At 32.9% G+C, this 23,573-nt stretch overlaps 1 long non-coding RNA gene across 3 annotated transcripts; it reads left to right on the top strand.

Moving 5' to 3' along the window:
• The first annotated feature begins 19 nt into the window (after nt 1–19).
• Nucleotides 20–23,015, top strand: LOC124369776. Of its 3 annotated transcripts, XR_006923090.1 has the most exons (6): nt 20–1,315; nt 9,911–10,104; nt 10,999–11,133; nt 11,810–12,108; nt 12,811–12,969; nt 22,411–23,010. It is a non-coding gene; the product is annotated as an uncharacterized LOC124369776 (long non-coding RNA). The 3 variants fall into 3 exon arrangements; XR_006923089.1 differs by having other exon boundaries at nt 11,810–12,969; nt 22,411–23,014; XR_006923091.1 differs by lacking the exon at nt 20–1,315 and adding an exon at nt 6,562–6,746 and having other exon boundaries at nt 11,810–12,969; nt 22,411–23,015.
• Nucleotides 23,016–23,573: the final 558 nt, after the last annotated feature.

The raw sequence follows: 23,573 nt of genomic DNA, 5'->3' as shown, positions 1-23,573 counted from the left end.
TTGCACTATAGAATGTTCAATCTCTATATTATCATCATTATTTGGATCACATTTTAAAATTATTCCTTTTAATTCAAATATTCTTTTAGCAAGATTACGCATCAAACTAAAATGAAATGCTGTCTTCTTAAAAAAACTAAATTTAAATAACATGAAATTAAAGCTACTGCTCTTGATAAAATAGAATAATTGATTACATTAAAATTAATTAACTCTCTAAGCTCTATAGTGCACCTCGTGCTAAACTCATGTTTTAGCACATATATATGTTTGAGTTAATTTTGAGAATTCAAATACAACTTGCTAAAGAGTGAATTCTTATTAATATCCCATAACTACAAAAATTAGTGATACAGTTCAAATCAGAGTTCAAATCTTAGATATTTTAAAGATGAAATTTTAAAGATGTATTTTAATGAAATAAAGCTGCAGGCTACACTTGTGTAACTTCATGAAATTCTTTGCAACAAGAAAACGCCTAAATTAGGTACAAACACATAGATTAGCAGATACAGCACATTAGGAAGTAGCTGGTTTAAATTCCCCATCCATAATTAATTTTGTCATCACCGAGCTAAATCGTCGGATCAGTCGTACAAACAGTTTCGAATTCGCATTTCCTGATCTGAACCAACCAAAACCTAGTAATAGTTGGACAAAGAACCGGTACAACAAAGGCTCAACTCAGAATCGAACTACTATCCTCAAGTAACATGAGCAGACCTGGCAAAGGAGTACATTTCAATGTCATTACCGTCTGATAATCTACTTGATACTAAAAATTTCTTTTTTTTCTCATAAAATTAAATAAAAAATGTCGTAGAACTAAAACCAACGTACCCTAAAACGCTACATTTACATAATTAAGAAAAGTAATATAACAATTTATTTTAACCAATCCCTTATTTTAAATGAGTTTCTTGAGAAAATGCTGTTATGTATCACTGACGCAATCGCACCTCGTGCTCCTCTTGTACTTCGGCAGATTTTGTAACTAGTGATATTACTGAATAATAATGTTTCATATTTTATTAAATATAATTCTGCCAAATATTGCTTTATCGTAAAATGAATTTTTCGTACTCAACATAGGACTGAAGGTTATATCCACCCCATTATGATGTACATAAGTGACATTAAATGAAGTCCTGTGTTGATTTTACCAGGTGGGAGCAAAGCCAAGGCATAAATTTATTTTCCGCCCAAAATAAATATAAGGCATGTCAAGGACCTTGTCTGCTTCCAGGTTGGAGTTCACAACTTGGTCATTCGGAGCCTTAGATGCGTTCTAAACACTGCGTAAGAAACAAAAAAGGTATGTATGGTTTAATCAAATCCTGAAACTTTCTTGTTTGTATGTGTTTTGATTGGATGACAAGACATAAGCACTTTTTACACGAAAAATTAAATCAAAGTTTTGTTGTTAAATACCGCATTTATATTTTTTGTGTGGGTTTTTATTGCTTTTTGTCTATAAAATTCTACTCAATAATAAATAAGTTAGTGTTTCTCGCATACAAGTAAAGCATCTGTTCAAGCTAAGAAATTTGGAAATATGTTTTATAGATAGATAGGTGTTGAGAGTAGCAAACCCATACATAAAAACATGAGATGAATAATTGCTCCTGCATGTTTCATTAGTCATTATTTAGTTTCTCGTGCTGCTCTAACAAAAACTTAGTTTGTCAAAAACATTTAACTGAAAAGAAATGCTCTTACCAACTCAATATTTGCATTTGGAATGAGTTGGTTTTTATCATTTTATTCGATAAACGTTAACTGTTGTATACGAATGAAACCATTTTTAAATAGATATTTTTAAATATATTTTAAACAAATCGTGATAACGAATCAAGTATCGTCATACAAGGAAAACAAAATAATGGCTATAAAATTACTTACGTTTTCATATCCATGTAAAATGTAAGTATACTTCTCCTGATTTTATTTATTAGTAGTAGCATAAATAGCCTGTACAGGTTTCTGGACAGTACACCGGACGACCCGTCCAGCTGAGCCAAGTGTGTGTATCACTCTTAAGGCCATGTCACACTGCCGTGGCGTCGCGTCCGTCCATCTGCGGATGGATTTTTAAAATAATCGCTAACCATGTTGTCAAATAGGACAAGTCACACTGACATAACCGACGTGGCGCAGCGTTCGTCGCGTCGGCCACCGTCTGCTGCGCTATGCGGCTGGAGCGATCCTTGGCCGACGTCGGCGATGCTACGAAGGCTCGCGCATGCGCATAAAGCACCTCCCCAACCCCCTCACCGGGGCACCGCGCGCTCTTGCCACTGCCTACTCCTTTTATTTTATATTTTTAATAATTTGTTTAAAAAACCCTTGCGCGAAGCTCTAAAACGGCCCGACACTCCAGGATGAAATGACCGCCAGTTCTAGGGTTAATGAATACTCTGGTGTCATGTTTATATGCAATCATTTTATTTGTTATTTTTCATATTATGTTTGATCTATAACAAAATTAAATAGGCCTTATTTTAAAAACATAAAGACTTATTACAAAACTGAAAACACCAACACAAAAATTACAAAATAATCCTTTCAAGTGCATCTTATATATAAAAACCAATAGTTTTTAAAGAGGTATATCAAAGTATTGAATGCCCTAATTACTAAGTTCATAATAGAAATAGTATTGCATGTAATAATGAAAATATAATTTTGATAATAATAATTATTAATGAATACGCTCCAGAACAATAAATTAATTTTGTAGAGCTATAACAAACTATTAATTCCACTATCAGTGTATAACTAAACAAATTCAAAGTAGTTGAAATGCATAAGCAACTCCTAGAAAGACGTGGCGTTGGCCGCGGACGCGGACGCGTGTCTGGTAGTTTGACGGGATTCGAGACCGTCGCGGCATACGCGGACGTTCATACTATGGATGGACGGACGCGACGCCACGGCAGTGTGACATTTCTCAGTAAAAACACCCCCACTTCATTCCGAGGCCGATTTGCTCTCACTGGTGTAGTTAAGTGACCGACATGTTCAATCTGTAACTTATTGTTACTTTACTACATTCTCTTTCATTATTATTTTATGTCTTTTTTAATTTAGCTAGGATGGGGTAAAAAAATGTTGTCTGGAAATACTTTTTTGGTTATATGTTCACTTTTTTCATTTCTCCCGTGCGTTAGGAACTTCTTCATCCATAATAAGTTCACGTTTCTGCCGATTGCATTGGGATTTATATTATTTTTTCCCGCCATTTATTTGGTACACTAAAAACATTCTCAGGTAATTCCAAAATAATCTCTCTCTTGATAATTTAACAGACCTCACCGTCTTGAAGTTTCTCTGTCGTTCTAGAACGCTGTCCTTGACCACGAAAAACCAAGTTTGCATTACCTACAGTTGTCAAGCCGGCTGGCCCTTTCCCCCTCCACTCAGAGTAGTACCGGAAAATAGTTTTATCTGTGTCCCATCTGTCTTTATCTCCATTCTCTCAATTCTCCTGATCCCTATATCTGGCAATTTCTGTTGCAACACTATTTTATGTTAGAAATTCATTACATATGTTTTTTATACTCGATCTACCAAGTATTTGGTATTGCTGTCTTCATAACATTCTGCAGTTTATTTATGTAAAAATAAATATACACAAGTCTTGTTATGCAGTCATGTTATGAGGTTAAACCTTTAATTCTTTAGAATTTGACTTAACAGAAATTGTGCAAAGACAAGTTAAAGTTCACTTGAATCTTCTCTTACCTTTAAGATCCTTCGGCCTGTCGCTTCTTACGAAGATTCGAAGATTCTTGCTCGGTTCGTGTACGAGTGTCCCATTAAGTGTCACGATAATCACTGGACACTAGCTTCCAAAGAAGTGAACAAGAAACACCTTTCTCACGGCCGAAGTGGACACTCAAAGATCGATGGTGGGGGTAAAACAAGAAACCCCCACGCCGTTATAGTCTTTACGTTTTCAACTAGACAACAATTCTAGTCACGTGGTGATGTCAACTTATTCAAGTACTGTTATGCTTCTTGAGTGTAACTTTTGACATGATGTATCCACCCATGATCTGAGAGCTTTTGGGTGGGCTTTTGTATCCACCCAATGGCTATGAGATTTTGGGATACTCAATGATTTTGAGACTGGCCCCATAATAAACACGTCTAAAATATACGTAGGTTTTCAGATTTGTTCAGTAATAATTGAAATACGAAACTATAATGTACAGTAGTTGAAGCATTTGGAAATAAGGCCTCGACAAGTTTAGGCATTCCAGCCATTCATCAATTGGCCGATTTTTAAAATTGCGTACTTGTGTTAGCGGTTTGGATCAATGTTAGAGGCATTCATTGACATTCCAGTGCAGTTTTGTACGTGTTATACAACTAACAAGATAAAAATTACTGAACACTTTACATAATACTAAATTTTGATTTAACTTTTAGTTTTCCTGGAACCCTATAAGATCGGTGACTCTTGCGCCCTACGCGCACACACCGGTACAGGCGCAACCCGGCCTCCCTGCCGTCAATTTTGTTTCGATGACGACGTACCAGACTTTAGTCTGCAAAACTGCTGATTTTTATCGTCTTATTTTAAGTAATATTTTTGTTATTTATTAATTCCGCATATTTTTTTCATGAAAATAGAGTCCAAAAACGAATTCCTATCGTATTTTACAAACAAAGAGGTTAATGATCAACTCACCTTTGTTATTCAGTTATACCTTAAAAGACCTTTAATAAACACCTTTTAATGATGAAAATAAGTTATATATAGGTATTACAAAAGTTGAAATCGATATTACCATACCGTTAATGATAAATAGAAAAGATGCATTTTTAATTTAATTATTGCTGTTATACATTAAACAAATAGATCAATCATTATCGTTTTTAGGTTAACGGTCCTTAATATATTTTTATAAATACCTTTGATAAGTACCTTTGAAGTCAAGTGGAATACAATAATTGAGTAAATATTAAGTCTACATAGTTGCTTAGATTTTAGTATAAGCTGATGTACCAATTCACAATTCAAGGTTTAAATAGTTTTGTGAGCTATTATCGAAAGGTTTGATTTTTTATATAGCTTTCAGCTCATAGCAATTTTCAAAACTTTTGTTATAACGAGTAGCGTATAAGGCAATGGTCTTTTTTATTCTTTGTGATTTATTTAAAAAGGGTAACCTATCATTATTACCCACAAGAAATTTGAGGTCTGACCAATTTAGTCCTTGGGACAAAAACTACAAGTAGCTGGTAAAATGCATTGTTAGAGGTTAAATCCAATTTACCACCTACTGAATAAAATGTTGGAGTGACGCTACTTTTGAATTCATCGGTCTAAATAATAATTTTGCAAATAATGTAACGTGGTTTGTTACACAGTTCAGAGATAAAAGATGAGTTTTAAGAATTTTCCTAACATTAATGTTGTGTTTTTACAAGCACATTCTTGTAACTTTGAGGTCTCTTAAACACCAGTCTAGATAGTCTGGACAATAATTGGTTTGTTTGTTAAGTGAAAGTTTATATCCTCAAGGTCTCCTAATATTGCCATACAATAATTTTCTTCCACGATATTTATGACAGAACGGACAGGTTAAAGTAGTGAAATTTGGCCACTATAGAAAGTAGAAAACTTTCCATCCCTTCCAGCTTTACAATCTCATTGTACTCGTGTTATGTCCCTTCCTGAAATAACGTCTGCTTTTTTATTGTAAGCGGGCCACCAAATAATGAGAAACAATTTGTTGGATAAAGGTTTTACTACTTCCGTGGCTACTTTGAAACCAGAAGCAATAGTTTTACGGAATATTCCACACTTTACTCATTGGATGGAAATAGCTTCTTCCCATAAATAATAATTGGCTGTTGGTACCCTTCTAAAATATAAAACCCTAGCCCTACTTTCATTCAAATCCAATACCCCAATATTGCAGAGTTCGAGTTTACAAAAATTAACTTTTGAATGCATTTGTACTAATAATGCATCGGAAACATAAATAGAGATAATTACATAAACAATCAACATTATAACTAAATAATTTGGTACCTATGCTAAAAACTAAACATTTAGTTTCTATATTAACTCATCTACCAAGTAATTGTTCCATAACACCAGTTAGATATTTTCTTTTCATAAATGTTAAAAGGTGTTATGGGACGAGAAAATACAGAAAATATTTATGTCCACAGAAAATTTTATAGTCCTCGAAACCCAGGACTTTTAAGCATTCAGAAATTATAGATTTCATCTGAAAACATGGATATCTTCCTGCTTAATAAGGAACAATCGCTACGCTATTTAATAATTAAAAGTTGACTTGTAAAAAAAAAATGAAATTGATGTTTTATGCTCATAGAAATGAATTCATTTGTTGGTGCGATGTTGCAAGGGAAAGGGTCGATCTTTTTAAAGGGAAAGTCCAAACTCCAATATAGTTCCTCCCTGTACTAATGCCCCCCTACATCAATTGCGCCTACCCCTTATCTCTGAACCCCCTCCAACCGATCACTAACCTGCCGTGATTTTTCCACGTGTACTCATTCCTGTTCCATCAGTTGAAAGTGAACTTTTGAGCCGTGTCTCAAGATAAAATTATAGAGTATCTGTCCCAGAATGGTTTGAAGTGGATACTAGTTGATTTTATTTATACTTTAATACTTAGGTGATAAGATAGTAAATTAATGTATTGTATTACAGTGGTGGAAAATATGGTCTGAAGTATATGTAGGAAATTCTGACATCGTAGGTAATTGGACTTTGATTTTATTAGAGCTTGTATGCTTTAAATTTGGTAAAAACTTATTTGCATGGTTTAAAAGTTTCAACATGGTTTTTTAGTAACGTTTTTGGATTGACGAATAATTTTAATACTTATATATGCCTTTTTTTAAACGCATGCTAACTTATGCTCGACCTTAACGATAGTTAGCTAAAGATCATAAACGTTAAAATGCCTGTGTTTTAAAGCGATAGACTTGCTCAATACAAAGAATATATTGATTGATTATTCATTAGCTAACGATTGAGTAAGAAAGGTTGTAAATTATCCTAAGATTACCCTTGAGGCGTTGCTTATAATTTATTTGTGCTACGCATAAATGTTATTTTATTTGTTAGTACGTTAAACTGAAAATTATAAAAGATGGATTTTCACAGCAAAACCCCCTAATTTCACCTCTAAGACTTATACACATTTCAATTAGAAATTAGTTTTATTTCATAGAAATAAAAGAAACTATAATAAAGCACTGGACTATAATTAACCAGTCAAGAATATGTTGCTTAAAATTATTGACAGACATTGTGTGAGTAGTATCAGGAAATTTATAAAACATTTGGAGATATTTATTTTAAAAGAAGTCCCTGGTTTTGCTAGGTCGAAAAATTCCATGGACTAGCCATTTGATAATATAAGCTAATGGCTCTTCAATATAACCTATTGTGCGTTTCAATACAAAATTTGAAAGCTAGTAATAATCAGTACTTTTTGAATGGATAAATTTTGAATAAATCTTGATAAATGTGATGTTAGCCTAATAAAATGTAACAGGTGCAACTAGTCTGTTATTTAGGAAAATAATTGTTTACTAGATCAGGGTCAAGTGTAGTGTCTTCTGAGAAACAACATTCCAAGCGGCCGTACATGTGTTAAGAGCCCCATGAATAAACTTTTCACGAGCTACTCTTTTTTCCTGTACACAAATTTTAATAAGATTGCTTTTTTTACAGTCCAGATATGCATTATAACGGTGCTCATATACACGCATAGTCATATTCTTTTAAATGTTACATCTGTTTGTAGTGTATTTAATTTGGCTAGGTCGTTTTGGGGTGTAAAGGTATTATGAGAGGGTACTATGTAGAGGGTATTATGTAAAGGTACTTATAAGTGGGTAATGGTCTGCAAAATATCAAAACACTCATATTGTTTGATAAAACGTTTTAGAAAAATTGGCCATTATATTGTCAATACAAGACATAACTTTTGTTGGTGCCAATAAAAACAGGAAAGGTTCAATGATCTGAACTCATTTTAAAACAGTTCTTGATTTTTTTGAGTACATCAACCCAATATTGAAATCATCACATTCTGATATTCTGGCTCCCTTATATTGGACTAGTTTAAAAAATTGTTTAGAAATAGTTTTATATCACCTAGTTGAGATTTAAAATGGAAATTATTATTGAATATGTATTAAATAATTTTGCAAAGCTAAACCCACAATTAGTTTCAGAATTAAATTGATCAACACTTATGATAATGAAATCAATTCACTTTATGACGTAAAGATCTGATAATTATTTTTGTTAATGCAATAGAAACTGGGTAACTCCACAGGGAGTAAAAAAATCAACTTCATCTGATTAAAGCCAATGCTACGAAAAGGCCACAACATTCATGTTATTTTAACAGTTTTAACGTTTTATGGTGTATACATTGGGCATTTACCTGAAGCAGATTTATAATGTACAAAGCTAATTTAATTTATCTTTTGGATCAAGTTTTTAATAACAACTTTATTATTCATTTCTCAGGATATGTTTGATTTATAGAATAGAATATATATTTAGTTTTCATAATTATTTACAATCCATAACAACTAAAATAATGTGATACAAACTTATCAAAACATTTTTGTAATAACATCAATTTACAATTAGTCTTAAACTTAATACTACAATTGAGCTATACAATATTACGAATTATTATAATTAAAAAAAAAAAAAAAAAAAAAAAAAAAAAAAAAAAAAAAAAAAAAAAAAAAAAAAAAAAAAAAAAAAAAAAAAAACGGTATACAAGGTTAAATGCAATAAACTCATTCTAGTATATATACATATACGTATATGTATCCAATATCTATTTAATTTCGAAAATCATAGGGCCTCAAAGGCACAGCCTGTGCAGAGGTTCCTTCTCGAATATTAAACATTTTGCACAGGAAAGAATGTTTTATTTAAGCACATAAAATTCTTTTATCTCCGTTCTAGGTTTTATGTAACTTGTGTAATTACGAGTATTGTAAAAGTGTATTCCATTTTCGTCAATATCATATTTTTCACATTTCATATTTCTGACAGTACTATTATTTCAGAATGCAAACCTCTACTACCATTTATTTTAGTCAAGAAGCCATCAAAATTTCTCCTTTACTACGAATATTTTAGTGTAGTAACTCTAAATCCTTTGACTGTTTAGTCATTAAATCGTTTTTGTTCTGGACTAATTTTCATTAAAAAAATAAAGATCTATCAATATAAAATGTACTACTATCTGTAATATACGAGAATCTATCAAGGTTCAAGGCCAGATCAAAGAATATTAAAGCAAAATTCAACATTGCTATAATACAAAAATAACAGGTACGACCTTTCCATAAACTTAAAAGGTTCAATTTGTTAATAGTTATAATTCTAACTTAAAGTTGTTATATTCACTGACATTACACCAGTGCCTAAAAAGTGAAATAAATACAGCGGAGTAACAATGTACTAAAAATGTTTTATATCTTTCAATATACTTTTTGAAACAAGAGACACAGGGTATTAAGGTAACATTTAAAGATACTTTTTAATTATAACCCATTGTCATCATAGTATTACTTACATTACATTAATACAATACTTAACAGTTTATAAATTTAAATGAGCAGAGAATAAAGATTCGTAAAACTAATTTTGTTCGCTACGGATTTATTTCATTCATTGGTACACAAAGTACAGTAGAAAATACGCAAATATTTTACCTGGGGGTATCTGAAGTATTTAAGTTCATGTTGTAAAGTAAAACGTATAATAAATACTAACGTGTTATTGAGAAATACTATCATAAGTTTTAATGATATTTTAATGACCAATGTTTGGTGTTGTTTCATGCAGTACTATTAGTGTTGTAATATCTTATCTGTTTAGGACAAAGCCATTCACCAATCCCTACATAATCAACAGAAGACACCGGCTGCCTTAGGGAAAGAGGTCATATTTCCTCCAGTGGAGGAGGCCACAGCCGCTACCCAAGAGGCTGCAAGCCGCTCTTCCACCGCGGTTGACTTTTAAGTAGCGGCGGAAAGATAAGTTGCAGACAAAACAAGATCCTAAAGCTGAAGGTATCTTTTTGGCCATAATATATAACAATATTCATAATTGAATGTATATGATACTGTTTATCAGTGTGTAAAGTATGTGACGATTCCGATTAACAATTGAATGAGTTTATCAAACATTTCAAATATTTATAGTATTTTTATCTGATCTTTACAGTAAAATGTATATACAATGGTTAATTTTAGGCAAAGCACTGTCTAAAACATGGAAGTCACGACACATCAAACTACATTCACAGAAAAACCTGGTCATTCATCGTAGAAATTGTACAATTACCAAGTAACATATCGATAAATCAATACATTTAATTCAAAATAGAAAGAGAAATAAGAACGAAATACTAGTAGAGCATAGAAGAATATTTTAATAAGTTGTTATTTGTTGTTAATATTTATTCACCAATGAAAAGAAAAATTCAATAAATACTTGAATTACAATAAACTATTTGGATCAGATCCTGCAGTGATCTTAACATTGTTCACACTAAAAATTTGAAATTAATGTACATATTTTTTGATTTCAGAAGATACTGAGTATTTTCAATTATAATAACAATAACCTGTGTTTAAATAGGATAGATTCAACATCCTTACTTTCAAGCGCTTTTCCTTACCCTAATTTGTTTTTAATTTCTGTGTACGTTTTTTTAATACGAGACTCAAATACATGTTTAGAATTCAAAATTGATTAATGTTTTCCAAAGCACTTACTTAAAAAAATTATTACACCAATATATTACTCAAAAGTATAAGTATAGGCTATTCAAAGCATGAAATTTATGTAGACGAGATTTATATAAACTGTAACATTGTAAAACTATGTTCTGCTGCTGATAGTGTTATACATAAATGACCAAATCGTATTCAATAGCTCTTGGATGGTTTTTGGATGTGTAGTTTTCAACCATCCGTCGTGCAGTCTGGATTGGTCCCAGTGACTACCGCCTGTTCACGGTGAAGTGGCTCGCAAATAATCACACTGACGCAGAACTGCATGCCTTTGCACTCGTACACCAGTGATTCAATTTGCAGGTAGCAGATCTCTACAGAGACGTTATTGAAAAGCTTCTACCACGTTGTGATAAATGTTTTAATTGAAATGGAGATTATGTATAAAAATAGCCCAAGAGTTATCTTTCAAAATGTAAAAAATAAATAAATAAAAATTTGATCACTTTTTAAATTAATTTATACTTATACATTTATATTTATACATAGTTTATTTCATATATATTATATATATTTATATATACTAGCTGACCAGGTAAACGTTGTTTTGCCACATAAATTCTTATTAGTATGTGCGAATGTGGTGTATGAGTGGAAGAAGAATGAAGCGCTGTAAACGATGACGGCATATAAAAATTACAAAACATTAAATATTCATATTTTATCTTTTAATATAACTTATTCTGTATAGATAATTATCATAATATAATGTATCATATATTATATGATACGGTACATTTGATAATATTACTAATTACAACATCAATCCCTTAACGCAATGGATTCTACAATTTTTTGCTAGCCAATATTTAGCTAAATAAACAAACTGAAGAGTTTACCAACTCGAGAGCATGCCACATATAATTGCCTGTGTGAAAAGCAACACTTCTACATGGATGCTTTTTTACAACCTACATGTCTGGAGTATTACAATATATAATTTGATAATTTGATTAGTGTTTTTTTTTCTTTTTTACAGTTTCCTGTTACCAAACTGACGAAGAGGACACTTAAAGTATATCAAATACAAAACATTACAACATAAAATGTTATAAAATTAAGAAAAAACACGAAAAAATATTATTGAAAAGTAAATCAAAAAGGATGCCATTGGAATTCCAAAGCCCTTATGTGAAAAGCCGATGGGAAATGTAACGAAATCAACCAAAAAATAAGAATGAATCAGCAGTCCAAACAAAGCTACACTGCTGACTGTAGGAAGACAACTAACGTAATTCTCGACTCCTTTCTCAGAGGAACGAAGAAAAAAGATGCATAGTTCGTACATTACTGGTTACTATGTAAAATTTCAACACTACCAAACAATAATGTTGTTCTACATTGTTCCAAAACATTCTTAATTTGCAATAACTATTGTTTTTGTTTTATGTTACTTTAAACAACTGATAGCAATTTTTCCTTATTATTATAATATCAAATAATGTTTTAATAGTTTAAAAGGGATAAATCACGAAGCGTTTTTAAATTGAAGGCTTTGAAATTTCTAAATATCAACCACAGCTAGGATAGTAAGCCGTGGTGGTGAGTTAAATAAATCAAAATGCTTCTGTTATTGCAAGCGTGTTTACATTTCTACAATTGCTTTTCAAATCAACTCTTGATAAATCATACCAACTCTATCACAATGAAATAGCATACATCTAAATGAGTCGTGGTTTTAATAACACTTTCAATTATCTTTTAAGCTGTTCCTCAATGTTCTAAGATCCATTGCACTTTACCTATCAATAAAGGAATCTAATTTAAGGAGGGTATCAAAGCCTTTATGCATTAATATAGGTTTTTTTGTGTTTCAATAGAAATAATTCACAGCTGAAATGTTTAAAAATTAAGAAACATTTTTCAAGTAAATAAAAACAACAATTATATTGTTTTAATATCATTAATGCTCGTAATTTTTAAACGACAGAGAGTTAACAGGTTGAGTTATATCTCCAGTTTACCTTCATTTGATTGCAGCGCCTGATATCTGAACTTTAGGTCAGACTTAACTCCTGGAATCTGTAGTCATGGTCGTCTGAGTAGATCCAAAGAACGTCGACGATGAAGAAGCTCAAAATGATCCTTTACATCGTTTCGACGTCAGAGACAGCTAGGTGAAGTGGCAGCCTCATTAAGGTAAATCAACCGAGTTTTCTATTCTACGGTAGGAAGGGTTGATTCAATTTGAATGTTTATAAGCTAAAAACTTTAAAACAAGGCATATTAATGCAATGTTTTTCTAAGCAGCTTGCTATGAATTCTTTATTCACGTATGAGCATTAGTAATATATTCATGTAATCAACTTATTTACAATTAGCGCACTTACGCTACTTTCCATTTGAAGTACATGAAAGAGTGCTTATATCAGAGAGAAATTAAACACCTCTGATACATATTGTGTTTAGCCTGTATGGTGCTTTGTCACATCCTGGACAAACGTGAAGGTTTCTTGTGGTAGTGATGGGTATTAAGGGAGCGCTCCATCCAGCAAAAACTTCGTTGTCGACTGACCCGCTCTATAGGTGCGGCGAGTGTTGGAACTACGTACAATTGGAGGAATTTAGCTGTGTTCGTGAAGCCCTAATACTACCCTTTCAACAAACAAACTCTATTTGTAAGGCGGGTTGCGTTTACGTGCTAGCGCAACACTCTCTTTAACGACTTTAAACTGACGATTTCGATTTACCGATTAGTATTGACACATACGTTATTTTCAAAAACACGTTAAACAACACTATAACAACTGAAAAACAAGGATAAGTCCTATTATTGCTATTATTTGGTATTCTCTTATTATTTAATTTACAATCACTTCAATAATATTTAGTTAATTAAAATGCTAGAATATAATTTTCTAGTGGGAAATGTTACTTACAATGATTGTTTTTTCATTGGAGTTCTTCAATCCCACTCAAATTGTCCTCCTCTTCTGCGTCACTGTCACTGCTGTTTGTATCCGAACCAACTGATATAATAAGAGGTTCTATAATATTGTCAATCTGGGGTTCTGCGGCTGCATAGTCCCTTTCGATTTTCTCTACGTACTTGCACTTTACTGACCACTCTTCTGCGCCTATACTTGATATCTTGTCTTGGCATAGAGCTTTAGCTTGAGACATAGTGAAAGATGTATTTCTCATAGCCACATGACTTTTGACTTCGGCCCAAATTAACTCAATAGGATTGAGGTCTGGGTGGTAGGGCGGAAGTCGTAAGATGTCATGACCCTCTAGTTGAACAGTCTTGTCCAAGGCGTACCGGACATGCCTTGGTTTATATAGCTGCACAAGTTTGTAGAGTTCAGGTAAAAGCATATAGTCGCAGAATGGTATTCCGTTTTTTGAAAGCCACACCTTCATATCTTGCTTCCTACTTTTTGAAGTAGGGGCTTTATCAATTTGTATGTTATGGTAGGGCGCGTTATCGACTACCAGTACTGAATTTGGTTCCAAATTCGGAACACTTTTTCCTTTATCCACTTCATAAATATACCCCAATTCACGTTGTCGTGGTAGTCTCCACTATGGTTGCTTGCTTTCCAACAGGTAAAAGCATTGGGCACGAACCCTTTCTCTCCACTCGAATGGATAATTATTAGTCTCTCGCCCTTGGAAATTGGCTCGTGTAACCCTTCATTTGAGCTATCCGACCAAGTTTGGTTAAATACGTGAGACGATAGTATAAAATATCCGTCTAAATAAATTATGGGGCGTCCTTGATCCCTGTAATTTTTTAACGCTCTCAAGTACGTTATCCTTTTCTCTCTGTTTCTGGCTTTTCAATTAATAATTTCCTATTGTTTGCCGTCCTTTTCCATGTAAATCCCAGATCCTTTAATACCCACCTCAAACTTTTTTCACAACCCTGGAAATTTATTTTGTCCCTTAAGCACCTCCCTCAATAGTTTTGCAGTCGGTATTCGATGTTCTTCAACATGGAACAGACTGATTTTAGCGAGTGTGATGAGTTATTTGGGCCTATACAATTCCTGAAAGGAGGGTTTTGGTTTTACCCATGAGCCATAGGAAATGTTTTCGGGACGCAGCGCATAACGGTACCCCGCCACCCCTCCCCCCTATCACCACACACTCAAGGTCACGCGCACAGCTAAAGTCCTCGAACTGTACAGGAGACGAAAGCTAAAGACAGTGTAGGCTCCTCGGTAGTTTTGCACCTGTCAAAGTCCCGTTGTCCCAAATATCGGAAAACACACCCTCGGTCGGGTCTGGCCAGGCTTGAGAATGGAAACCGGCTTCCTCTTTGAGTTCCTATCAGAAGGCATCGCTTCAGTAAAACCAGATTTTGTCTACACGATGTAATTTCTTTCAAATATAGTTTGTAACAATAGTTTATATGTATCTCTTTATACGCTTTAAAGCATTGTTTCTTAGCAAATAAAGAGACTTTTAGGAAGAAAATAAATATATAACTTCAACAAATATTAAAATTTACTGAGAGTGTATTTTAAGCATCTTAATTTTAATGCATAATACTAGCCACCTGAATACAATTACATTATTTTCTATCGGTATTCAAAGAGTTCTGCAAATAAATACAAACAATAAAATACCTGAAGAAAATTACAAAATATTTAACTATAAATTTACATTTTAATTTGCCATAAAACATACGAGACTAATAAAAAATTATATTTACAATTTAATTTGCAATTTATAATCACAAATTGTATATGATAAAATAAATTAAAAACAACTAACAAAACAGTTACCCATATGGTAAGATAAATAAAAAAAACAATGTACAATAAAATGTACAATTCATTACAAATATCAACTAGGACTCTATTATATTTACTATTATATGTAATATTGTTGGTATTTTGGGTTATGAGGAAATATACTTTTGGTATTTAATGTGAGGGGAAAGGCGTTATACCTTAATATAGCATGCAGTTTATTTATATTTCTTGTGTTTAATTTATATTATTAACTCAGAGACGTTTTCATTTTGAACTACATGCTTTTACTGTTTTATTTGCTTTTACTACATACTTTTTTATTTAATAGCTGGGGAAAAGTAACACATCTGTGGTTTATTTGAATATGTATTTCTGAAGTAGCTTTAAAATAAGCCATGTAAATTCCATGTTTTTAAGCAACTTGTTACAAGAATAAGTTGTTTATTTACATAATAGACTTATCTAATCAACTTTTTACAATTACGGCACTTACCATACTCCATTTGAAATACATTAAAGTGTTGATAAAAGTAGAGAGATATTAATCACCTTGACATATATTATGCTTCAGTCTGTTTAAGTTTTTGTCACATAATAAATAAACATGAAGTTTTCATGTAGTAGTAATAGGTATTAAGGTACTATTTGAGGTAGTATGGGTTCTTTATTTAAAATTTGTTATTGACGATTGAAAAAATCCTTTCCACTTCAACAATCTATTGCAAACCGAAACGACTGATGATGATGATTCGAGACTGTAGGTGGCTGATGGGTTTGTAAATGTTGAACAAAACTAGGCAAATGCTATTGACTCGAGCGGTACGTCTGTCGTTGACGACACACATCTTGCTGTTTGTTTACTGTCAATTCAACTTACGTACAGTCACTGAAGACGAGTTACTTCAATACGTTGGCAAACTGGCAAACTGCGTAGTATTTCAGCTCCTGCGTATGATTGTGTGTCAGCAACATTGTTGAAGGAACACTTTTATTTTTTGTAAACCGTTACTTAGCATTTATTATTAATGAAAATATGCGCTTTGGGAAGATTCCAGGTGCATTCAAAGAGGATAAGGTTTTCGCTATTTATAAGTCTAAGCATATTATAAAGAAATCAAAATATAGGTCCATCTCCTTGCAAAGGAGTGTGTTTGCAAATGTATTGGAAAGAATAGGATCAATTTAAAGCATACTTGACGGATAATCAAATTCTCACTAATTGCTAATATGGATGAAAAAAATCAGATGCCCTCTTTAGTAACAAGAAGGATATTCATATTGAAGCGTTAACCGAGGCGAAACGTTGAAAATTATTATTTTTATATCAATTGATATTGCCGGTCATGAGGTGTATTAAACCTAATCAAACCGGTATTAGTCCTAGAGAGTGGGTTTAGTTAAGTTCCCTTGCCAGCTTTGCTGTAGGTTATTAGGTTCTTAATAACGCTTAGCTTTTGATAACTCTTTTAATAATAGGTGTTGTAGGTTATTAATAACGTATATAATACATTCTATTTTAATGTTATAATAATAATATGAATAAAATCTGATCTAACCCCAACTATTGAACGAATCTAAAGAACGAAAATGTTGGCAAACCCTAACCCCCGGAAACCTCCGGTTTACTTAATTAATACATATTTCAACTATGGAATAGTTCAAGAGAGATTAAAATAAAATAATATAATTGTTTAGGATAAATTGTCCCTTCCCAAACTGCTTCCACGTTTGAGCCAGGAATCCTCCTCTTCTTATTCTTGTCTAAGTCCTCCTGAACACTACTTGCGACTGTGACAGTGATCCGTCTCTTCTCGAGAAACGTACGACGTCTACTTGGCTTATGGTACAAAGAAATATGTTGTGAAAATGTTGCTAGCGCCTCAAACTCCCTCGGCTAGCGGAGTCGAAACGCGAGAGAAGATTGACTTATACGGCTGGGGATGGATTAAGAAACCTGTAAATGTCAGGTAACCAAACATACTAACTAAATGAAAGGCCTATGAAGCAGACAGTTCTGAATTTTGGTGGCTCCTTCCAAGTGATAACTCCTGGGTGGATTTACGACGGGGGCGACGTAATATTGACGCGCCGTGACGAGGCTCCAGGGTCTCCTCGGGGAGACTCCCAACGACCAACTCGGCTGGATCGACTGAAGCAGTCGCTGTGTACAGTCGCTCAAAGCACAGAACCAGATGCTGTGGAAAGAGCATACTCAAGTTTTATATGATATTTACAAGTCCTCTGAATATCAGCGTGGACTTTAAACTTCGCCGTGGGGCGAAAGGAAATCAGAATACCCATTAAGGAAGAGGCCTCGTAGAGAATAAAGTAGTGTGCAAGGCAGGGTGTTTTAGGTCTAGGTTATGTCTTATATAAGGTTATACTACGAGTTCACAAAAAGCTTTTTATTGCCTCATGATTACGGGTTTTTTTATCTGGGTAGTGCCACAATGTGAGCCAAGACGCCACAAATGGCAAGCTGCCATTAATTCATAAGATTCGAAGCTTGTCCAGAGAATTCGTAAACACAAATTATTGCTTACGGACTTCAGATAAATTATAGGGGTAGTTCCTTTAAGGGATTAGCCCATTAATCCATTGCAATCGTAAATTTCTTATCAAAATTTGTATATTTGTGAAACTTGGCACTATGGTAAGGATAGGGATTATCCTTCTACCTACCTGTCGGTTTGGTACCCATTTGCTCCAATTGTAATTAAGAATTAATTGAGTGCATAAAAAAACATATGACTTGGACTTGGTTTGAGTGCATATATGACTTGGTATGAATATATATGTACATGTATATACATTTTGTGATTCAATGTTTATTGAAATTAAATTCGGCTATTGTCATTTATACACATTTAATAAATGTAAATAAAAGTCGTTTGACAGGTGTTTGGTCTTCCGATCATATGTTAGTTTAGTTATTTAAACGCATACGGCCAAATAAGAAATAATTTAATCGTAAAAGGTAAGTGCTCTGTGGTGTAACGGTAGCACATTCACCCGGCAAGTGAGAGATTCGGGTTCGAGTCCCGGCGAAATATATATATATATATATATACTGTACATGGTGTCAATTAAAACCTTCACCACAGGTATTAAAATACTTTTTGGGATTTTTTGAATAATAAAAAAATTCCCCCCCCCCATTTTCAAAGAGGAATACTTAAAATTTTAAAATTGAACCCATATCTTGTGACACATTATTTTAATGGTCTATTTACTACTAAATACCATAGACGCAAGACACAAACACAATGACAAGAATAAACCATCTCTACGATGTTCTTAGCTAAAGTTATGGGCAAATAACACCTTACATTTTAGGTTTTCACTTCCTCATGTATCTTTTCAGTTGAGTTTGATCAGTTAGTCGCTTAATTTGTCTAAAGATATTTTAATCAAGCTTAGTTTATCGTCTTTCCTAAACCAACGATCAGAATATCAATTGGTAACGACATTTATTCAATACCACTTCGAAACACAACACAACATTACAAAATATTGCATTCGCAAGCACTGCCAACGTACGCTCAGCTGTCCAACAATGCTCAGCTGTTAATATTTCAGATTTCAACACTCCGTTTGGGATATTATCCTTAAAATAACGAACCCACGTCAACTTAGACCTATTTATTGTAGGTGTTGTTTTATTTCTATCAGCATGGAATTTTCATAGTTTGATGTAGAGGGTGACTGTTTTGATGATGAGATCGTTTGAGATCATACAGTGATGTTGTAAACCTATTCAATGATGAGTTTCCAGACCACATCAATCCTATTACAAAGTGTGCAGTGGCGAGGATATAACACCGCTTCAATGAGGCACATGTGTTAAAAACTGACCAAGTTCAGATAACTTCCCCACAATTCATGAAGATAAAAGATTAGATGTAATGCAATATTGCGTAGAAAATCCCCATTTATCTTTGGGAACTGCAGCTTTGCAGCATAATGTTACAAAAAAAAACAAATCCTCGTCGGGAATAAAAAAAAACCTTTTAAAGTTAAGTCAATTATTACAAGAGCTTGACTTTGAAGACGACTTTGATCGTTGAGTTGAGTTTTGTGCAAATATGATGAGTTAACTAGACATGAAACCCGAACTACTAAACAGAATATTGTTTAGTGATGAGGCTACATTCATGAGCAATCGTACCGTAAATGGACATAATTGTCGGTATTGGTCCGATGTAAATCCACATTGGTATATTGAAGCTCATACATAATAATATCCGTAAAAATTTAATATTTTGGCAGGAATAATTAGCACCACGATAGTTGAAATGTTCATATTTAATGGAAATTTAAACATTGAAATTATTTACAAATGCTTGTCAATCAGACTATGCAGACCTGCACTTCAACACATGTTTGGACAAGAGACCGGCAACATTTTGTTACAAGATGGTGCACCTCCACATTATGGTCGGAATGTGCAACAATATTAGACAATACTCTTCCAAGAAGGTGGATAGGTCGAAGGGGAGCTGTGGAATGGCTAGCAAGATCTCCTGACTTCAATCCTCTAGACTATTTCTTCTGGGGCCACATGAAACATTTACTCTACGAAACGAAGCCAAATGTATATTTTGTAATGAACAAGTGGTACATAGTAGCTTTATAATTGTTATAAGTATTGACATGCGTACCAGACTATATAAAATTTTAGTGTAATGGTACTGCCATTTAATTATGGTACTAATTCTAAAAATATGGATCATCTGTTAGGAAGTTTTCTCTTAAGGCAATGTATTATTGTCATGTTATTTACAACATTGTTTGCGAATGATAACAGAGCCTATTTTGAAAAGTATAACGGTTATTTGTTAGTATTAAATTAATGTGTACCTCTGCTTAATACATACGCGCTTTAATATTAAAAAGTTATAATAAGTTTTCTTCCTCCAATAAGTAAGTCCCTAGCATCATATTAGGTATATTGTAACGAATACGTACTTGAATTCTGTGCGCTCCACTGCCCGTGTGTTATTTTTATTATATCTGATTGAGTTCATTTATAAGTCTAGGTGAGTTACTGTAGTCGACACTATAGACATCGTCTGATATCAAACCTTTCTTACCACTCAGTAGCTAATCCCATCGTGTAACTGTAGAATATTTAGCGTATCAACTATACCATGTAATCGGTTTGTTAATTACATGTATAAGTTGTTTAAAGAGGTTTGTTTGCATTGGATAGTTTTAACAGTTTAAATTAATCTATGGTCAAATATCAATGGAATGAAACTTAAATATTTTAACCACAACTACAGAACAACAGAGAGGTAGTTTCAGGTAAAGCCTCGGGTGAGGTGATTCCTTCCTCGAAATGGTGTCGTTAGCAGACAATAATTTTATTCCAACCGGTCTCAAGTTTGCGTGTCCATTCTGAATAGGTCTAATGAAATTACGTGGAAGGGGTTATAAAACTATTCTCAGAAATTCCGTGAGGGGTATTGGGTAAAGATATAAGTCTACACAATAGCTTTTCTTCCATATTATAACATCTGCTCCTACCTACCAGGTGTCAGCAATAAGATACATTTTTCAAGCCTCAACCACATCTGACACTGAAAAATTAGCAAAAATTAGGGAGACTCTAATGTCATAAATCACACGACATTTAAACACAATACAACCATGCGATATAATAACTCTAAATAAGATTCACGTACCCTGAATAAATTCAGTGAATACAAAAAACCCTCAACAATAGTTAAAAACTTGTGCTATAATACCGTAACAATATTTCAGTAATGTTATATACCAACTCCTTTACTTAAAAAGGTGGTTTATGAAAATAATTGTGACAGATTTGAAAATTAATTGTTGCAGATAAAAACAGAAATAAAGAGAATGCAAAATAATGAATGAAATTTAAAATAATTTGGTTTTTAAAATATATGTGAGGTTAGAAAAAATATATTGTTAATTCGCCTACAAATTTTACTTATTTTTTATACATTTTCATGGATATAAGAGGACATCGTCATTTAAAAAAGTGCGCAAAAGAGAAGCAGTAATATTTATGTTATACCTTCTGATATACCTGGCAGCAACAGAATTTACACAACTTCCGCATGCTAGAATTTCAAGCTGTCACTTTTTATAATGCTTTTAATTTTTCATGTTTTAAAAAGAATGAAGATTTGGAGTACCAAATTCCAAACAACGTTTGAACATTTTACGATGGATACTAATCTAGTTTAGATAACCTTGATACTTAAAAATATAAAACTGTCGTTTTAATAGACATATAATCCTCTCCCTCAATTGTAAGTAACAAGGATAATAAAACCACTTGTCACTCTAATGTGAAACAACCCTTCCGACCATAGTGTAAGAAGGGCTGTGTTATGTGTTGTCAGTCTAGTTAAGATTTATTTAAACGATTGATTTGATGAATAAAATCATGTTTATTTTAAAAGTTAAACTCATGTTAATAAAATTGATTCAACAAATTTGATAGAGCAATTTTATTAAAACAGACTTTTTATTTATTTACTAGCAGTTACACGGCTTATCGCGCATTTACTTAGGCTTCTTAGGCACATGTGTGAGCACTTTTGGTTCGAGTGAATTATATTTCCGACGTCAATGTTGAGTTTGCCTTGTTACATTGCCTTGTTGACATTTGTTACACTGAATTTGGTAAATCACATTTTTAGATTCACAATACTTTAACTTTGGATTTGCTCCCTATTCAAGCATTGTATAATTAATATTTTAAAACATTTAAATGTAAACAGATATTTCGGTCTATATGTCGAACTTCAGCTGAAAATGTCAACAGGTCTTTAGGGATTATTTTATTAAGATTGCTTTTGACATAGTTAAACTACATTTTCTCCTGCAATTTTTTCAGATGTGACTCCGCCACTGGCTGAGATGCAGCGAACACAATCCGACGTAAGACCATCGCGGTATATAAATTACAGGCTCGTGCCGACCATCAATGACACTACTGAATTTATGACATTTCATGAAATCGAGCGGCAGATTAGCGAAATAAAAATGGGCCTCGCTGTAAACGACGAGGGGGCTTCAGAACCAGGAAGTCGAGACACACGTTGCAACATGTGTCTTACGATGAAGGCAATCCGGATGGCCACACCTTGTGGACACAATGTAGTGTGCAGGCCGTGCGCCGTCTCTATGACCGAGGATGAAATATTTCATCAGGTCACAAATGGCGATGGAACTATTTTCACAACTACTCATATACACCTGCCACTAACATGTCCTATTTGTAGAGCAACTGTTGGTGCTTTTATAAAACCATTTTAATTATATCTTTAACGTTTTAAAACAATGTAACTGTAAAATATATTGTTCTATTAAAGGTGTCTAAAATAATGGTTTGTTTCTTTGCACAACTAGTTCGTAGTTAACCGTATTACGAGTATGTATATCTTATATTTATTGCAGCGTTTTAAATATTTTTGGGCTATCTAATCCTATAATGTATATATCTATTATATATAATATAATGTCAGTTTGTTCTTAAGATGTCCTGTGAAAAGAAATAAATTATAGCTTTCCAGCCCCTCATAGGCTTTACTGCGTTCGGCCAATAGAAACCTTTATACTTTAATTGCTTATTTATGAAACAGGTGTAAGCATTATTAAAGATTTTGAAAACTATTTTATTTCATCTATACTAATAGATCCAACTCTAAATAGCGAAACATTATCCGAAAACACCTAAATACTTTTCCAAGTTTTTTCCAAACTGCAGACATAAGCATTTTCACAAACTAGCTATTAGCATGAGCTTTTTTATAAACAAACACATGTTATTTTCGATTAAATATTAAAATACAAATAATTTATATATACTATCTGACATAATTAGTTTATATAGTTATTAACAGTAAACTGTTTAAAAAAGAAAAGTTATTTGTTAAAATGCCTTTAAAATTGCAACATTAAAACAAACATATTTGAAATGTTTATTTATTTAGTATTTTTACTATTGTCGAGGGAACTGCAGAGGGTAAGTTAACTGTAAAAGATAATCATTTTAAA

This window comes from Homalodisca vitripennis, chromosome X (assembly GCF_021130785.1).
Source record: "Homalodisca vitripennis isolate AUS2020 chromosome X, UT_GWSS_2.1, whole genome shotgun sequence".
Lineage (NCBI taxonomy): Eukaryota > Metazoa > Arthropoda > Insecta > Hemiptera > Cicadellidae > Homalodisca > Homalodisca vitripennis.
The sequence above is the reverse complement of the archived record's forward strand: the minus strand, read 5'-3'. Positions and strand labels throughout refer to the sequence as shown.